This window comes from Coregonus clupeaformis, unplaced genomic scaffold, assembly GCF_020615455.1.
Source record: "Coregonus clupeaformis isolate EN_2021a unplaced genomic scaffold, ASM2061545v1 scaf0992, whole genome shotgun sequence".
NCBI classification, from domain to species: Eukaryota; Metazoa; Chordata; class Actinopteri; order Salmoniformes; family Salmonidae; genus Coregonus; species Coregonus clupeaformis.
The window spans coordinates 161,532-182,500 of NW_025534446.1; positions in this window are offsets into that span (position 1 = coordinate 161,532).

Genomic DNA, 20,969 nt, shown 5'->3' on the forward strand with positions numbered 1-20,969 from the left:
TGTAGCCTCACTCTGTTGGGGGCGTTGGAGATGGGCGGTTTAGCTGGGGCTTTGCTGGACCTCATTGCCAGAGGCAAATGCTTGGCCAGGTGCCTCCTCTCCTCGTCCAGCCTGGCGATTCGTTCTGTCGCATCTTTCACTGCGAGGCCAAAGAGGCCCTCGCTGGAGACGGGGGCGTTGAGTAGAGACGCCCTGTCGGTCTCCTTCATGGCCGTCATCGAGAGCCAGAGGTGTCGTTCTGTGACCACGGAGGTGGCCATGGTCCTTCCCGCGCATATGGCAACCGCCTGCGTCAGGTGTAGAATGGCTCCAGAGATTCTGGAGGCCTCCTCCACTTCTTCACTGGTCATCTCCGACCTTCCCTGCTGAGACGGGACAGGGAGGCCGCGAGGAGGGCGATATTGTTTGCCGCTGCCACGTCTCTGGGCTCCCAGCGTAAAGGATTTCTCAGCCAGCTGGGCTGTGAACCTGTCTCTTTGTGCTGGCAGAGTGGCCTTCTTGGAGGCTGCCCAGGGACTCGACCCGGCACTAGGAACGCCGCCATGGCGCCCTCGAGCCTGGGGATTCCCTTAGCCGCCCACTCATAGCCGCTCACTCTGGTGAAGGGGATATACGCTCTGGCCGGCGACGCGCCGCCAGAGGTGCCCCCACGAGCCTTCGACATACTTGCCGAGAGAGGGCAAGGCTGGAGCCATTGGCTCAGCTGCCCTCCTCGGCTTGGAGTAAGGGGCCGCCCTCCATCAGGTCCACCTCCATAGGAAGGGGAACTGGGGGCAGCACAACCTCGAGTCGTGTGGCAGCCTTCTCAATGAGCCCGGGAAAGTCCGAGCGCAGAGAGGCTACCGCGAAGGACAGGGCTTCTGACCTAGCAGAGCCCATGTCGTCATCGCACAAGGATCCTTCTAACCTCGCACTTTCAGAATGAAAGGGGGTTTTGAAGGTAGGCGCCAGAGGTCTGGATTGTCCCACTGGGATATCCGCCTCGGCGCCTTCCTTGTCATCCTCTGACCCCGCACTGTCCTCTGACGCCTCTGAAACAGAGAGGAGTGAGGACATTACATCGTCTAGAGGGACGTCCTCCATAAAGAACGCCCGACGCTGCTGCCTCTCCTTTATAGTAAGGAGGGCGCAGGAGGCGCAATTAGGAGGGTTGTCGAGACCATCCTCGGCGTGCTGCGGTCCCAAACACACGAAGCAGAGGTCGTGGGGGTCCGAGGTAGCCATGGTGGAACACCGACACAGGGCCCTTAAAAGGGCCTTTGGGGGTGGGAAATTCCCAGGTGTGCTCATGGCGAAAGACGTTGACGGCTGGCAGTCAACGGCGAAATTCTTTCTAGAGTCTTCGTATGGCTTCTTCAGTTCTAGTCCAGTCGCTGAAGATAATGGGAGGCAGATTGATGGAACGGGGTTCCTTATATAGGGACACCTGTACTCCTATTGGCTGTAGGTGTGTGCATAATTTTGCTTCAGGCTGTTCTGCCCTAGGGCAGAGGGTAAACCACTAGGAGCATAGCTCCCCTATGGGGCGGAGCTCCACGATATAGAACTACCTAGCTAAAGCATTTACTGCAAATTGAATGTAGAATTTTGTAAGCTTGCCTTGCTGATATTTGCAATGCAATGCAGCTGAAGTAACGTAGCTAACTATTTTCTTGCTTATTGTGTAGTGGAGGATAAATATACCTGCATGCCTATGGATGTGTAGCTGATCTGTGTATGTGGACCCTAAAACGTTTGGTGTAAATATTAGTTCAGAACCTAGCTATGAACCTCAGCTATCATAGCCGGTTGGATCAACTTCAAAACAGTCTGAATGACATTAATGAAGCCTATGGATTGAGTAGAATGTAACATAACTTTGTGCCAAGGATGCAAGTCTTATATACATGTAGTTATGACCATGCATGAGATCCCCACATAGTATTCTGGACATTGAATATATTCACTGATCATGTACTCTACCTTGGCAAATAAAGGTGCAGTTCAGGTATGAATGTCTGTGAAACATACTTTTTCAGTCATATCCAATACCAGGAGTATCAAACTCCAGTCTTTTTATTAACACTTTGTCTGCATGTATGTATTACAATTATACACTTCAACAGTGTTTACCAATCCTGGGACATCAATGGTTACACATTGTAACTATGCAATAGACTACAAACATGATTTAACTAGTTAAAGGCTGATTTGTAATTCATATATACAGAAACAGAATTTTAAAAACTGTACACTACACTTCCTATGCATCATGTAAATACTCTAAAACTGGTTAATCTCACTAAACCAGTTCATCTCACTATCTAATTTCCTTCATCTGCATTGATCTGAGGACACTGGATAGGTGTAGTATTTCATCAAATGAGACTTAATTTCAACCAGTAGAGAATGTGAAACGCTTTATTGAAAGAAGTTCATTATCCAAGTGTTATAAACACATAATACATGCATTATAAATATAATTGTAATATATATTCTAAATAGAAGTTAAATCTGTACTTCAATGCACATCTGGTGTGCTTTATAAAAACAGAGGAAGAAAGAGGAGGTGGGGAGAGGTGTGAGAAAGAGGAGGTGGGGAGAGAGGTGTGAGAAAGAGGAGGTGGGGAGAGAGGTGTGAGAAAGAGGAGGTGGGGAGAGAGGTGTGAGAAAGAGGAGGTGGGGAGAGAGGTGTGAGAAAGAGGAGGTGGGGGAGAGAGGTGTGAGAAAGAGGAGGTGGGGAGAGAGGTGTGAGAAAGAGGAGGTGGGGGAGAGAGGTGTGAGAAAGAGGAGGTGGGGAGAGAGGTGTGAGAAAGAGGAGGTGGGGAGAGAGTGTGAGAGAGGAGGTGGGGAGAGAGGTGTGAGAAAGAGGAGGTGGGGAGAGAGGTGTGAGAGAGGAGTTGGGGGGAGAGAGGTGTGAGAGAGGAGTTGGGGGAGAGAGGTGTGAGAGAGGAGGTGGGGAGAGAGGTGTGAGAGAGGAGGTGGGGGAGAGAGGTGTGAGAGAGGAGGTGGGGGAGAGAGGTGTGAGAAAGAGTGTCAAAGACAGAAAGGGAAAGAGGTAAGAATAGAGGAGCAGGGAAGACAGCATATGATTAATGAATTACAGTGCTACTAGGGAAGACAGCATATGATTAATGAATTACAGTGCTACTAGGGGAAGACAGCATATGATTAATGAATTACAGTGCTACTAGGGAAGACAGCATATGATTAATGAACTACAGTGCTACTAGGGAAGACAGCATATGATTAATGAATTACAGTGCTACTAGGGAAGACAGCATATGATTAATGAATTACAGTGCTACTAGGGAAGACAGCATATGATTAATGAATCACAGTGCTACTAGGGAAGACAGCATATGATTAATGAATTACAGTGCTACTAGGGAAGACAGCATATGATTAATGAATCACAGTGCTACTAGGGAAGACAGCATATGATTAATGAATTACAGTGCTACTAGGGAAGACAGCATATGATTAATGAATTACAGTGCTACTAGGGAAGACAGCATATGATTAATGAATTACAGTGCTACTAGGGAAGACAGCATATGATTAATGAATTACAGTGCTACTAGGGAAGACAGCATATGATTAATGAATTACAGTGCTATTCTCTCAGGTCATCACAATTCCATAATAGTGTCTCTATGTTATTCTAATATACAGTAGGTCAACTACATGGTACTGTAATACTGTTAGACAGACATACAGTAGGTCAACTACATGGTACTGTAATACTGTTAGACAGACATACAGTAGGTCAACTACATGGTACTGTAATACTGTTAGACAGACATACAGTAGGTCAACTACATGGTACTGTAATACTGTTAGACAGACATACAGTAGGTCAACTACATGGTACTGTAATACTGTTAGACAGACATACAGTAGGTCAACTACATGGTACTGTAATACTCAGACAGACAGACATACAGTAGGTCAACTACATGGTACTGTAATACTCTGTTAGACAGACATACAGTAGGTCAACTACACGGTACTGTAATACTCAGTTAGACAGACATACAGTAGGTCAACTACATGGTACTGTAATACTGTTAGACAGACATACAGTAGGTCAACTACATGGTACTGTAATACTGTTAGACAGACATACAGTAGGTCAACTACATGGTACTGTAATACTGTTAGACAGACATACAGTAGGTCAACTACATGGTACTGTAATACTGTTAGACAGACATACAGTAGGTCAACTACATGGTACTGGAATACTGTTAGACAGACATACAGTAGGTCAACTACATGGTACTGTAATACTATTAGAATTTATTTCTATGTATGATTTTCTTGGTAGCATGTCTAAGAGGATGGGTATATTTGAAAATGATGTGTACAAGGGTGTCATTTAAACAATAGGGAGGTTCTATGTGGGATTTGTCCTTATATATCAGTAAGATTTGGACTACAGAGATTCTCTCAGCATGAATATATAGTAGGTCATCATGTATCTATCTTTTACTCAGACCGACTACATAGAGGTTTGAGAGGTTTGATGGTGCGTGAGCTAAGGGACTGAGAATGTATAACTTTGTTGATTTAAATATATTGAGAATCTGGTTGGATTCAGGTAGAGGGGGATGAATTCTCAGTTATCTAGAATAGTTTAGACTCTAAACATATATCTATACTACTGATTTGGAGAACATTTTATTTTATATGAAGTTTTATGTGAATTGTTGGGGTTAAGTAATGTTATATGAGGAACGTTACTTACCACAAAAACTTTTTGGGGGGGAGGATTGTTACGAATCCGGTTCCGTAATCAAGTAAATATTTTGTGTCAACTCTCCATATAATTGTTTAAGTATATTCTTGCATCCTGAATTACTTGATACCAGAGAAACTCATCATAACAGTAGGTCAACTACATGGTACTGTAATACTCAGTTAGACAGACATACAGTAGGTCAACTACATGGTACTGAAATACTGTTAGACAGACATACAGTAGGTCAACTACATGGTACTGTAATACTGTTAGACAGACATACAGTAGGTCAACTACATGGTACTGTAATACTGTTAGACAGACATACAGTAGGTCAACTACATGGTACTGTAATACTGTTAGACAGACATACAGTAGGTCAACTACATGGTACTGTAATACAGTTAGACAGACATACAGTAGGTCAACTACATGGTACTGTAATACTGTTAGACAGACATACAGTAGGTCAACTACATGGTACTGTAATACTGTTAGACAGACATACAGTAGGTCAACTACATGGTACTGTAATACTGTTAGACAGACATACAGTAGGTCAACTACATGGTACTGTAATACTGTTAGACAGACATACAGTAGGTCAACTACACGGTACTGTAATACTCAGTTAGACAGACATACAGTAGGTCAACTACATGGTACTGTAATACTCAGTTAGACAGACATACAGTAGGTCAACTACATGGTACTGTAATACTCAGTTAGACAGACATACAGTAGGTCAACTACATGGTACTGTAATACTGTTAGACAGACATACAGTAGGTCAACTACATGGTACTGTAATACTGTTAGACAGACATACAGTAGGTCAACTAGTGTAAATCATGTATAAACTACTGTGTTACTATATCAACAGAACTGGTTGCTACAGCTGCAACAGTTCAATCATGTATAAACTGCTGTCTTATCAACAGACCCATTAAAGAGATTCTCTGATACTTTTGTATACTTTTTAGACAGTAGTGCTGAAAGTAGCACTCAGGAGCCAAAAGTGGTCCCCGATAATTGCATACTATGTCACATATGTGCAGATATGTGCACCACATCATTGGTCTCTCGCTCTGCTGGGTAGGCCTCTTGCTAGCTGTCACTCAAATGTGAGGGCTGAAGCTCATTGGCTAGAACTCAAACTGCAAAGGGGCTGGCTCATGTGCGGGGAAATATAGGGAAAAGGGCGTGGCACAGCTTGAAGAAAAGTCGCTTTCAAACTAGGGATTTTATTGCTAATTGAGGTAAGACCGTATTTCTGCTCATAGATTATGCATGTAAGAACTACACATTGAAACGTCCAGCCCAAAGTGGGAGGTTAAAAAAATAATTTCTTAGTCTCCAAACTACCGGAGCATGTCTTTAAACCCCCCTAGAGTCTATTGACACAACTAGGCATCAATCTAAGTAACAGAATAAAAACATCCCTGTCAAAATCCATCAGTTTATGATAGAGATATGCATGGGCTGCGTCTCAATCCACCACATGCACCAATGGCAGCCTTCAGCATCTGAGGAAACGTCTGTAGCGTCCAAACAAGATGGTGGTCTCTGTCTAAGTAACAGAATAACAATAAAAAGGGGTATAATATGTGTAAATATATGATATAAATATATTTCCTGAGCTTTCTAATATCCACTAGATATAGGACAGACACTTCCAAACCTTATTCCTTATGATTTATTTTTTGACTGTCTTTTTTGCCATTTATTAATGTGTTATTCAAAGTGTTTCTATGGGCTATAGTAGTAAAGGACTAATTCAATTTTTATCAAATACATTTTTTACATATTTGTTTTTATACCTAAAGGGGTCCTAAAATTCCAAATCAAATAGCTAAATGATCTTTGGTAAGAACATCTTAAAACAATTCCATATGTAAGCTTAGAACCTTCAATGTGTCAATGTGTTTGTACTTGTCTCTATACAAATAAAATAAAACCAAACATGTATGATGCTTTCTTTTCTGATATTAAACAGACAAACCTCCCGAAAGTTTACTGTTTTGACTGGGTAAATGACGCATCTCCCTCTGGCACGCCCATCTCGGGATAGCCGGGCCCCGCCCATTTACCAGGATGCACCATATTAGGTCAATGACGTCAACGGAATCTCCTTTTTGGAACGTTCCATTTCTTGGGAACGGCAACTTCGAAGTTCTAACTTGTTATCTTTACCGATAAATGCATAGATGTATGTTTATGAACTGATATTATGTTGATATCCTCACCCTTTCCTCGTCAGATGGTGAGCAAGCCTAGAAAACCCCTGCAAACTGTCAGTTGGCATTCAAACTTCCAGCAACTAGAAAGAACACGAGAGACACTAGCCTTCATACAGGGTCACTCTCAACAAGAGCTAATAAATAACCTGCCACAATAACCACAAGACTTTGACATCTTAGCCGAAGCCTACTTCCGTTTCAGTTTATTTGGATTTTTGCAGAATTTCTTCGATCTCCTGAAACGATGATGTAGCCTGGTCCTCTGTAGCTCAGCTGGTAGAGCACGGCGCTTGTAACGCCGGGGTGTGGATATCTTTATAGAAACCACCTAAACCGGTAGTGGGTTCGATCCCCGGGACCACCCATACATTAAAAAAAAATTATGCACGCATGACTGTAAGTCTTTTTGGATGAAAGCGTCTGCTAAATGGCATATTATTATTATTATTATTATTATTATTATTATTATTATTATTATTATTATAATAGTGCATGAAGTCTACTTCTAGAAAAGACTGGATGTTAAAGCTGTTGATGCTTCTAAGTTATAGCATCAGACTCAGACTGCAACAGATCACTGACTGCTCAATGCTGTAGTTCATTCCTTCAGCAAGCTGCTAGGAAACTCCAGAGAGAAGTTCCGCTTCATAGTTTACACGTCATTAAGATTATAATTCCTATACAGACCGACCAACCAAGCGGCTTCATTCATCATGCATGAATGAAATTATAGTCATTGCCCGGGACTAAACTAACTGGGGCATGTTCGCTGAGCAGGACCCAACGGTTTTTAACGTTCCGATAGATATAGGTCTCTGCTATGAACAAACATGTCTCTCTGACATTTTGAATAAGAAATCAGGTCGGCTCTATATGTGGTAACTATATCTGAAACATTCGACAACGTTTGGCGACTGAACTTTGCTTTGGGGTATATTCATCAGGAAACAAACGGAAACAAACCGGACGAAACAGGGAGGGACTAACCTGAACTTGTCCAGTGAGAAACGCTCGTTTTTGTTGTAAACGTTTAGCTACGATGTGCACGATTGAATACACCCCTGGAAAGTATGAGACAGCGCTCCTGCTGGTGATTACTACATTAAAACCACGTTCAGTAGCCAAACGTTGCCGATAGAAATGTCATGAATAGAGCGGAAGTGATTCCTTATTCTAAATGTCTGAGGCATATTTGTCCTACATAGTGTATTTCTATCTGAACGTTCCAAAACGTTGCTTCTTGCTGAACACGCCCCAATAATGTTTTTATACACGGAAGTATAAGTGAAAGTGAAAGTAAAATAGGTATAGCTACATACCAGGTCACTGCTGCGGGGACTCGAGGTAAGTGTTTTCTAACAATCGATCATAATAACGTGTTAAATGAAGGTTAGGCCCTACTTGCTACATTTTAGCTGGTCTAGACTAGACTTGAGAGTCTGACCAACTGTCAAAGCGAGTCAACATTAGGATGAGAAGTTCCTGCTGTCTAGTAGATGTAGTTGTCTAGAGGAAATGCCAACACATTTACAGTCTAGTTTGATTTGTTTCCTAATATCATTTCAGGTTGTATTATTATCATCCACTGATCCACATAACTTAAGGATGAATCCTGCGAGTCTCCACTCAGGCGGGGGATTGGAGAGAGACGAAAAACGGTAGGAAACAATATGCAATATAACTGTTCAATGGCCATTTCCATGAACAACTCTTTAAGAATGTAATTTAGAAAGACCTCATCTGTGCGCAATATAGCCCTGTATAGGAAGCCGCGCATGGTCGACCCAGGTGGCTACAATGAAGAGGCCGGAAAATAACGGAATAAGTTCTTTAGGGGGGTTGCCTACTTGTTTCCAGAAACCCTGTCACTGAAGGCATATGTATCTAGAATCCGTTGACGTCGGTCCGGATTGTGTGTGGATATCTTTATAGAAACCGCCTGAACCGAACTTTTCTCCAAACCGGCACCTATAACTTGGCTGTGGTAGGATACGTGGAAGCGCGTCTTGCGCGCAGTCTACTACAGGCAAGTTGCCGGTTTGGAGAAAAGTTCGGTTCAGACGGTTTCTATAAAGGTCTACAGATATACACACATGATATAATACGGACCAATGGACAAGGAGTTACGGATGATCGATATTCAGTAACAGAATTTTGGGAAACAAGTATCCTATCTGCCTACAAAATGTTGGCAGTTATTTTCCAGGCTCCGCACTGTAGCCACCAAGGACGCCAATGCGCGCATGCGCAGCGTCCTAAATAGGGGTAAGCATATAAATAAGAATGAATAGAAGGTCGTCTCCATTCAAGTCAATGATGGCATAATGGGTGGACTGGCAGCCGTTTGGAGTGTTTCCCGACCGCTGGTCACCTTTTCAATGCTTATCTTGTAGAATCCAGCAATGGCGCTGGTCCCATTAATTAGCTTATTTTCTAATGGTTCCGCATGTCTTGATCTAACCATCTTCAACCTGACCGGCTAGCTATGTCAGCTATGTATGAACACGATGAGGTGTATCTTATATGACAAACTAACATAATGGGGAACAGGTTAAATAGGGAGGACAAACTAACATAATGGGGAACAGGTTAAATAGGGAGGACAAACTAACATAATGGGGAACAGGTTAAATAGGAAGGACAAACTAACATAATGGGGAACAGGTTAAATAAGGAGGACAAACTAACATAATGGGGAACATGTTAAATAGGGAGGACAAACTAACATAATGGGGAACAGGTTAAATAGGAAGGACAAACTAACATAATGGGGAACAGGTTAAATAGGGAGGACAAACTAACATAATGGGGAACAGGTTAAATAAGGAGGACAAACTAACATAATGGGGAACATGTTAAATAGGGAGGACAAACTAACATAATGGGGAACAGGTTAAATAGGGAGGACAAACTAACATAATGGGGAACAGGTTAAATAGGGAGGGCAAACTAACATAATGGGGAACAGGTTAAATAGGGAGGACAAACTAACATAATGGGGAACAGGTTAAATAGGGAGGACAAACTAACATAATGGGGAACAGGTTAAATAGGGAGGGCAAACTAACATAATGGGGAACAGGTTAAATAGGGAGGACAAACTAACATAATGGGAACAGGTTAAATAGGGAGGACAAACTAACATAATGGGGAACAGGTTAAATAGGAGGACAAACTAACATAATGGGAACAGGTTAAATAGGGAGGACAAACTAACATAATGGGGGAACAGGTTAAATAGGGAGGACAAACTAACATAATGGGGAACAGGTTAAATAGGGAGGACAAACTAACATAATGGGGAACAGGTTAAATAGGGAGGACAAACTAACATAATGGGGAACAGGTTAAATAGGGAGGACAAACTAACATAATGGGGAACAGGTTAAATAGGGAGGACAAACTAACATAATGGGGAACAGGTTAAATAGGGAGGACAAACTAACATAATGGGGAACAGGTTAAATAGGGAGGACAAACTAACATAATGGGGAACATGTTAAATAGGGAGGACAAACTAACATAATGGGGAACAGGTGCGCAACAACAGACAACAATCAAATGAACATAGAAACATATAACATAGAGCGGCATCAGCTAGTACTCTGGTGACGACGAACACCGAGGCCTGCCCGAGCCAGAAGGAAGGGCAGTCTGGGCAGAATCCGTGACAGTACCCCCCCCCCCTGACACCGGGCAGAGACGGTGGGTTTGTGCCCCTAGGCGACGTTGTTGCCGGTGATGTCTGGTGGAGGACCTGCCTTACAACAGGCCTACAAGCCCTCAGTCCAGCCTCTCTCAGCCTATTGCGGACAGTCTGAGCACTGATGGAAGGATTGTGTGTTCCTGGTGTAACTCGGGCAGTTGTTGTTGCCGTCCTGTACCTGTCTTGCAGGTGTGATGTTCGGATGTACCGATCCTGTGCAGGTGTTGTTACACGTGGTCTGCCACTGCAAGGATTTTCAGCTTTCCGTCCTGTCTCCCTTTAGCGCTGTCTTAGGTGTCTCACAGTACGGACATTGCAATTTATTGCCCTGGCCACATCTGCAGTCCTCATCCTCCTTGCAGCATGCCTAAGGCACGTTCATGCAGATGAGCAAGGACCCTGGGCATCTTTCTTTTGGTGTTTTTCAGAGTCAGTAGAAAGGCCTCTTTAGTGTCCTAAGTCTTCATAACTGTGACCTTAATCGCCTACCGTCTGTAAGATGTTAGTGTCTTAACGACCGATCCACAGGTGCATGTAAATTAATTGTTTATGGTTCATTGAACAAGCATGGGAAACAGTGTTTAAACCCTTTACAATGAAGATCTGTGAAGTTATTTGGATTTCTATGAATTATCTTTGAAAGACAGGGTCTCTTTTTTTGCAGAGTTTATATTCTTGTTTTACGCCATTGTAATAGATACATTCACATTTAGTTGGTGTATGTTTTGTTTACATGGGCTAAAAAGTTTAATTGAATGAATAAACCTAATCATTATTTAACTGTTCTACTATTAACTGACTATGTACTGTCTTCCAGAGATCCTACGTGTTGAAACATACCAGTGATGCTGCAGAAACAACCTGGGACATGGCTTCTGCAAGACAATCTGCTTTAGAGTACATTACAAATGGAAGGCTACGTCTCATTGGAAGGCTCCAGAATATTCCCCTCATTGTGGAAAACCTGTTCCAGTGCAAGATTCTTCACAGGGAGGAAGTCAGTAAAATTCAGGCTGAAGTTGACTGTTCTGAACAAACCAGAAACATACTGGACTGGGTCTCGGTCAAAGGAGAGGCTGCATGCTATGAGTTGCTGACAATTCTATACATCACAAGGAAGAGGACCTTAGACGACGCTGACTTACAGCAATGGATCAGCTGTTTCCCCTTTAAGGAAGACCCAGAGATGACAGACTACCTTGTTGGTAAGTGATCGTATAGTATCCTCTTAGTATACACTCTATAGTATACAATTGGCTGGGCTAAAAAATAGCAGACCTGTTGAAATGTGTCTTTCAAATATTATTTTAGGTGTGGTTAATTTAGCTTACTGTGCGCGCTCCAAAGACAGGGTTTGTACTTTAGGCACTATTCCTTTGGTTCCATGGTGCTAAGTGAGCTATTTGAAGCGCACATTGAAAGGGGGTTAATGTACCTTTTAGATTGTTCATCAAAAATAAGTGCGACCAATGCACTCTTCATGAAGTAAAAATGCCTTTATTATGATGGCGTGTTCAATAGAGATTTGTCATTGTCCTCCCTGATGAAGGCTACGCTGAAAAGCATCAGAGTTTTTATACATATTGTTCTATTGAACATGCCATCATAATACAGGCATTTTAACTTTGTTTTTAGTGCCCCTTGGTTCTTCTTGTTTTTGATGACCATTTAGCCCCAAAAAGAGCACCTTCAATCTACAAAGATCTACTAGTGTATCCTTGTAGCTTTCTGTCCTGATTTTCTCTAGTCCTTTAGATTGGCTTTGATTTGTTTGCACAGTGCATTTACTCTCTCTTCCCTTAATACCCTTATTTTAGGTTCAAAACCCTGTCACGGATATCAGACACAGCTGAAATGTAAAGCACGGAAGATCACAAATAGTGCATGGAAACAAAGCTGTAGTCTCCTACCAGTGACATGTAGAAATGAGTGGACTTTATCTTACACCCCTCTTGTGTTAGATACAGATGTGCATTCATCTCTCTCCAAAATTAAAGTGAAGAGCAAAAGATGCAAGAAAGCTCGCCCTAAAAAGCTAAAGAGCTTCATCCCCATGGCCAAACAGGAAACATCCCCTGCTGACCTGCTTAGGACACATGAGAAAAAAATCCTCCTTTTTGGAAAACCTGGAATTGGAAAAACAACAGTCGCCCATCAAATGTTGAACCTCTGGGCAGAGAAAGATCAAAGAGAACTAGTCTACATGTTTTATTTTGACGTGAGAGACATTTCACACAGAAAACCCATGAGCCTGGAGGACCTTCTCTTTAACATGTACAGTGAGCCCAAAAAAAGTAAAGAAGAAGTGTTACAGGATATTAAGGAGAACTCTGAAAACGTTGTCATCATATTTGATGGAATCACAGACCTCTCCTCGCTGTCGGTAGTAAAGGACCTTATGGAGAACCTCCTCCCTGATGCAAAGATTGTGACCACATGCAGACCAGATCAATCTGAAGACTTCCTGACAGACTGGCCCGCAGACTGGTTCAGAGTGGAGGTGAAAGGGTTCAGTGATGAATCCATCAGGGCTTACTTAACAGAGATGCTGAGTGCTGATCCTGACTCCTTGAGCAGTGTGTTAAACAACCTAGAGTTGTTCAGTCTGTGCCATGTCCCAATGTATGCACTGATGGTGGTTACCTGCATTTATTTCCCTACCTCAAAGGCTTCTAAACAGACATGCACTATAACTGAAATGTACAGCAACGTCCTCCGTCACTGCATCAAACAACACAGTAGCATACGACTTAAGGATATCGACAATTATATCAAAGAAAACAGAGAGAAAATATTGTCTTTGGCAGAAATAGCTTTTGATGCAACAAATGAAAAAAACATGAACTTGACAACACTGAGTTGTGAAGAAAGCAGTGTCCATTTTGCGTTCTTGGGAGCACTTATGGTTAAGGTTGCACCCACAGTGTTAGACACTTACTGTGCATTTCTCCACTACACAATGCAGGAGTTCTTTGGTGCCCTTTGGCTCTTACAGAATCCAGATCAAATCAGAGCGGTTCTAGAGAAGTGCCAGACTGAAGAATGGAAACACACAAAACACTTGATTCCCTTCCGTGTGGGCTTCTGAATGAGAGGAATATTAGATTGGTAAACGGTCTAGTTCCGGATCAACAGATCAAGAAGACGTCAGATTGGTTCTTCAAGGAAGTGGTGAACACATTTCTTCCATCTCAAACAAACCAAGATCATGCAGAAGGTGGTGCTCCTGAGTTTGAGATAGATATTCTGTTTTTTGTGTCAGTGCTTGTATGAACATCAGTCTACTGAGGCCTGTCTCCTTCTCCTGGACAAACTGGATTATCATCTAGACCTGAGTGGAGAACATCTTGATCCTCACCAGTGCTGTGCAGTGTCTTATGTGACCAGTCAGTCTGCAGAGAGAAAGGTTGGCTTGGACCTGAACGACTGCATTGTGTCAGACCAAGGAGTAAGGCTGATACTGGGCTCTCTGAAGAATGTCAGACATCTTGGGTAAGTTTATTATCTGTGTACATTTACATTTTACATTTTAGTCATTTAGCAGACAAACTAACCTAATTAAAGAAAGATTGGTAATCACCTAACCATTCATGCAACTCCTTTAATTCCTTGTTTGTCACAGCTGTATCATGGCTGAATGTCTACCATTTGAGATCAGGTTGCATCTCTCTGTAAATTAAAAAGCGTTCTCAAGACTTTTGTCCTACTGATTTAACTCACCCCCAAATCCCTGCAAATAAGTTATCTTGAATGGAACACTCATTGGTATTTCAGCCATGTACTGAGTTAGTTATAAAGATGACAAAACATTGGGTTCATGCTACTTCAAAACAATGTATGTTATGTGAATTATTTAACAAACTATTTTAGTGTCTCTGTGCGTCTCCCAAAAGGTTGTAAGTCTTTTGGGATTTAAGTAACGGCCAGAGTCCCGGTCTGCATAGTCAGAGATATTTATTCATTGAGAATTCTGCCATCACAATTTCAGAGTCCATCTTTTATACTCATACGTCATACAAAAAGAAATCCCTTCCCTCTGTAGGCGGGCTGTAGTTTTCCACTCTAAAACTGCTCTACTGACCTTCAGTTCACACACATATACACACACGCATACACACATACATACACACACACACACACACATATCCTACTCCCTGCATTACTCAGTTATTGCCGTTCTCACAATATTCTGCACCATGTTTTCATAACAGTCTCTAGTCCCTAAATTGGGAGGCCTCTTTATCTTAGTTTCTCAGTTGTCTTTGTTGTCTGGCCTAACTCTTACTCACATTGCTAAATAGTGGCTCAATGTCATAATCTTTACTGGTCCTACACTCACACATTTCTAACACATTATACACAGTTTCAGGGTGTAATTATTAGTCATTAATAATTAATCTATCAATGTAAGATTTGAATTACAGATCTAATCTGTTTTCTGATGATACATCTGACCCTTCAATGAATGTCAGACATCTTGGGTAATATTTGTGTTATATATTTGTGTTATTTAATTCACCAGTTTATTTCCAATTATCCAGTCAAAGAAAGAGAAATTGGGGTGAAGCAACTGATCTTTATAAAAATATATATTATATTCTCTTCCATTCAGATACTTAGTTATAAACACTTCTGTGTTATGCTACTTTGAAATAATCTGTATAATTTAATTTATAATCTAATCTATTTTAAAGGCCCTCCTCTGGTGATTCATCTGACCCCTCAATGCTGTGTCAACTCTGGACAACTTTGCTGAGCAGTGTGGCAGAGATGGACTTCACCAGCTTACTTGGTCTCTGTGGAAATGAGTTGCACCTTCCAGTCCAGGGTGAAAGACGAGAGTGTTTGAGAGAGCAGAAGAAGTGATGAAGCAGAGTCTAGAGAGGGTTCATCTCTGTCTACACTGGGGTCAGAGAACTCTTCTCAGTGAAGCTCTCAGCAAAACCATTTTAGACTGTTTATCACATATCAACAAACTCAGGTGAGTGTTTCCACAGCCAATATATATTTACACAATGTCTTTGTGACTATTCATTTATTTAAGTCAGTTGAGAACATATTGTTCTTATTTCCAATGACAACCTATCAAAAGGCTAAGACAGACAAACAAGACATTGCAACAACACAACAAGATAGACATGATGACAACAGTATTCAGTCTGTAAAAGAGGCAGCAGTCACATTCTCCCTGCTTCTATCTGAACATAGACATTCTTATGTTTTATGGGTCACAGGTTTACCCCACTAGAACATCAGAGAGGATCCCCTGAAAGACTGGAGACAGAAGAGAAAGAGCAGTCCTACTAGATTTGTGTTTACAAGCAGCACTAGATCACAGAGAAACTTTCCAGAGAGCTGTGAACACACTGCTGTCACTGTTCTCTGTGTATCAAACTGAGAGTGATTTCCTGCTGGATCTGTACTCACATGTGAAGGACTATGAGACTCAAACAGGCAGGAGTGTCCTTCCAGCATTACAGCCAGTTTACCAGTCAGCTCCTGCAGTCTGGTCCATAGACCTCTCAAAGAGAAAGGCCTCCCTCCTCCTAGAAGTGCTGAAACTCCAACCAGAGAAGAAACCAGTAGAGCTGAAGGGCTGGTCAGATGAAGAGAGTGAAGTGAGGAGTTTCCTTCAGTGTCTGCCCTACATCTCACAGCTGAGGTGAGTCTGATTATGTGTGGTGGTTAGTGATTATGTGATGCTATTGATTATTGTCTTGTAAAAACATTTTAATATAAAACTTCAAGTGTTGGTGAATCTGGTAACATTTATCCCCTGATTTCCTGACATAACAAATGTTGCATTACTAAATGTCACACATACATCATGTGAATGTCTCTAAAATTAAATACTTTTACATATAATCAAAGCACATTATGTAAATGTAAACTACTTCATATATCTTTAGCTATGACTGGTTTCATGTGTTCATCCATGTCTGAATCAGCTGTTACTGTCCTTGTTTTAGTTTCTATCGATGGAGGTCTGATCCCTCAAAGCGGATCAAGTTCCTGGTGGATCTCCTGTCTCAAGCAGCAGAGTGGGAGGAGCAGACAGGAGAGAAGACACTGAAGCTGGTATCATCAGTGTGGACTTACAGCACCTTTCATTTTCTCAGTGGAGACAATTCTAAACAGAGTGATTTCCTGCTGGATCTGTACTCACATGTGAAGGACTATGAGACTCAAACAGGCAGGAGTGTCCTTCCAGCATTACAGCCAGTTTACCAGTCAGCTCCTGCAGTCTGGTCCATAGACCTCTCAGAGAGAAAGGCCTCCCTCCTCCTAGAAGTGCTGAAACTCCAACCAGAGAAGAAACCAGTAGAGCTGAAGGGCTGGTCAGATGAAGAGAGTGAAGTGAGGAGTTTCCTTCAGTGTCTGCCCTACATCTCACAGCTGAGGTGAGTGTGAACATGTGTGGTGGTTAGTGATTATGTGATGCTAGTGATTATTGTCTTGTAGAAACATTGTAATATAAAACTTCAAGTGTTGGTGAATCTGATAACATTTATACTCAGATTTCTTGACAATGTTGCATTACTAAATGTCACACATATGTTGTGAATTTTTAATTTTTATGTTTGAGACGTTTTGTAACCTGAAAGTTTATACTCAGAATACCTAGTATTGGGACATTGACACATTTTGTTTTGGCACATTTATTTTGGCTCTGTGCTCCAGCACTTTGGATTTTAAATGATTCAACTACAATGAGGTTAAAGTGCAGACTGTCAGCTTTAATTGGAGGGTATCTTCATCCATATCGGGTGAACTGTTTCGAAAATTACAGCACTTTTTGTAAAAGTCCCCCCATTTTAGGGAACCAAAAGTATTTGGGCATATTCACTTATGTGTATTAAAGTATTCCATAGTGTAGTATTTGGTCCTATATTCCTAGAACGCAATGACTACATCAAGCTTGTGATTCTACAAATGTGTTGGATGCATTTGCTGTTTGTTTTGGTTGTGTTTCAGATTATTTAGTGTCCAATAGAAATTAATGTTAAATAATGTATTGTGTCATTTGGAGTCACTTTTATTGTAAATAAGAACAGAATATGTTTCTAAACACTTCTACATTAATGTGGATGCTTCCATGATCTCGGATAATCCTGAATGAATTGTGAATAATGATGAGTGATAAGGTTAAAGAGGCATAAATATTATACCTTCCAAAGACAATGCTAACCCCCTCCTGTTATTGTAATGGTGAGAGGTTAGCATGTCTTGGGGTATGATATAAAATGCTAACCCCTACCTGTTAGTGTAATGGTGAGAGGTTAGCATGTCTTGGGGGTATGAGTATAAAATGCTAACCCCTACCTGTTATTGTAAAGGTGAGAGGTTAGCATGTCTTGGGGGTATGATATAAAATGCTAACCCCTACCTGTTAGTGTAATGGTGAGATGTTAGCATGTCTTGGGGATATGATATAAAATGCTAACCCCTACCTGTTAGTGTAATGGTGAGAGGTTAGCATGTCTTGGGGGTATGATATAAAATGCTAACCCCTACCTGTTATTGTAATGGTGAGAGGTTAGCATGTCTTGGGGATATAAAATGCTAACCCCTACCTGTTATTGTAATGGTGAGAGGTTAGCATGTCTTGGGGGTATGATATAAAATGCTAACCCCTACCTGTTATTGTAATGGTGAGAGGTTAGCATGTCTTGGGGGTATGATATAAAATGCTAACCCCTCCCTGTTAGTGTAATGGTGAGAGGTTAGCATGTCTTGGGGGTATGATATAAAATGCTAACCCTTACCTGTTATTGTAATGGTGAGAGGTTAGCATGTCTTGGGGTATGATATAAAATGCTAACCCCTACCTGTTATTGTAATGGTGAGAGGTTAGCATGTCTTGGGGGTATGATATAAAATGCTAACCCCTACCTGTTATTGTAATGGTGAGAGGTTAGCATGTCTTGGGGGTATGATATAAAATGCTAACTACCTGTTATTGTAATGGTGAGAGGTTAGCATGTCTTGGGGGTATGATATAAAATGCTAACCCCTACCTGTTAGTGTAATGGTGAGAGGTTAGCATGTCTTGGGGGTATGATATAAAATGCTAACCCCTCCCTGTTATTGTAATGGTGAGAGGTTAGCATGTCTTGGGGGTATGATCTTTGTGCCTCTCATTTTCTCACTCATCACATGATTCACGATTCATTCTGGATTATCTGTAATCATGGAATTTCTACATGAACAGTCAATACATGTTAGGTGTTTCTAACCTGTATTTAGTCAATACTTATGTAATCAAGTGTTTTATTTTTCATTAATCTTTAACAAATGTTAGAGTTGTTCTTCCACTTTGACATTACAGAGTATTTTGAGTAATTTCTTGACAAAAACATTCTAATTGATTCCATTTTAATTCCAGGTTGTAACACAATAAAAAGTATGTAATGGGATTGAATACTAATGCAAGGCACTGTATGTACAAACATTGCTGTAACTTTAACCTCATAGTCATTGTATCATGTCAAAGTGCTGGAGTACAGAGCCAAAACAACAAAAAATGTGTCACTGTCCCAATACTTTTGGTAATGTCTCCTAAATGTCTGATTTCATGTCCCCCCATGTTCTGCTGTTTCAGCTGTGATGATGACAGGTTCTTCCAGAGGGTGTGTGAGTCCGTCCCTGTGAGGTCCAGAGAGGAGGACCAGCAGTTGGCCTCTCTCCTCCAGGCCTTGGGCTCCACCCTGTCACTGGGAGGAGAGATACCCAGGAAAACCTGCAGGTCTGTGGGGAGAGTCCTGGGTCTCTGTGCCTCCAGAGTGGACCTCACTCTTACCCCCAGCAAGATCTCTCTCCAAGGAGCCTTACTTATTTTGAGACATGAGTCAAAGCTACACAAGCTCAGGTATGTTCAGTAAGACAGCTTTTACAGGTCTATTGAATAGTTTATTTTCCTGTTGAGCATTTTATCTGACAAGGTTTCTCTGTTTAAAGTGACTTGAGTTTTGTCTTTTCATTCCAGGCTGAATGTGGGCATGGCAGTGAAACTGTCCAGACTGGTTAGGAGGACAGGGAGAGGTGCTACTCCACTGACTGTCCCAGAGCTCTCCCTGGTCCTAAAGAGCAACCAGCCACCAGAGAGAGTGTTATCCAGGGCTCTGAGTAGTGTGGCATCCCTGCTGAGACTCTGGAGGGTTCAGTGTCTGGACCTGACTGACTTATGGATCCAGGGTCACTCTCTCATCACACTGCTGTGTCACCAGGGACCTCTCTCTCTCAGGTCAGTCTGAAGCTGATGTTGTTTAAAAGTAGAAATAGGAACTTCATTCATGTGTTTTTCTTCATATTTCTGACTATCTGTATGTTCCAACCTCCTAGACTGAACTCAGACACTCTGCAGCAGCTGACTGTAGTTGTGTATGAAGCTCAGGACAAGGACTTGACTCAGTGGTTCCTGGAGAAGGTTGGTGGAGACCTGACCTCCTGCAGGCTGGACCTGGAAGTGCTTCTCTCTCTGCTGCAGCATTCATCCCACAACATCACTGTGGACCTCAGGAAGAACAGGCTCCTAGAGAAGAACATCTCAGATCTTCTCCCCTTTCTGGGAAGGGTTATATTCAAGAGGTGGGAGAACTTCTTTCTCTATTCAGACTTTCTAGAAAGAAGAACATAACTATTTATATCCAGTGACATGTTGTTCTGAGTGATCCTCTGTAATATCATTAGGGTTTTATTCAAGAGGTGAGAGATCTTTATTCAATATTTATAGACTTTAATTATTAATGTCCTATCCAGCCAGTTGTTGCTATGTGAGTTATCCTTTATAAAACCTTGACATAACCACAACAATCCATTCTCCATGTTTGTTCAGGTCCAGTTCCAGCTTTGTAAAGTCCACCATCAGACAGATCTATGACAGCAGAGCCAGTGACTGTGTGTCCAGTTTGTTGAGGTCTTCAGACCATTGGATCAACCTGAACAGCAGAGAGCTGGACAGAGTGGACTGTACTGCTCTGTGTTTTACCCTGCAGCACTGCCACCAAGTCAAAGTCAACCTGCTGTGGACCTCCATACCACCGGGGGAGATAGAGAGCATCCTGCCTCTTCTGGACAGAGTCTCCCAACTCAGGTTTAGTTGGCACTTTTTGACCCTGCTAGAATGGATAGAACTATGAGGCGCTCCACTTTCTGACTGATTTAACCTTTAACCCGAACCTTAGTCTAATGCACTTAACTTTAACCTCACCTAGGAGTGGAATTTTTGATTTGATTTGATTTATTTCACCTTTATTTAACCAGGTAAGCCAGTTGAGAACAAGTTCTCATTTACAACTGT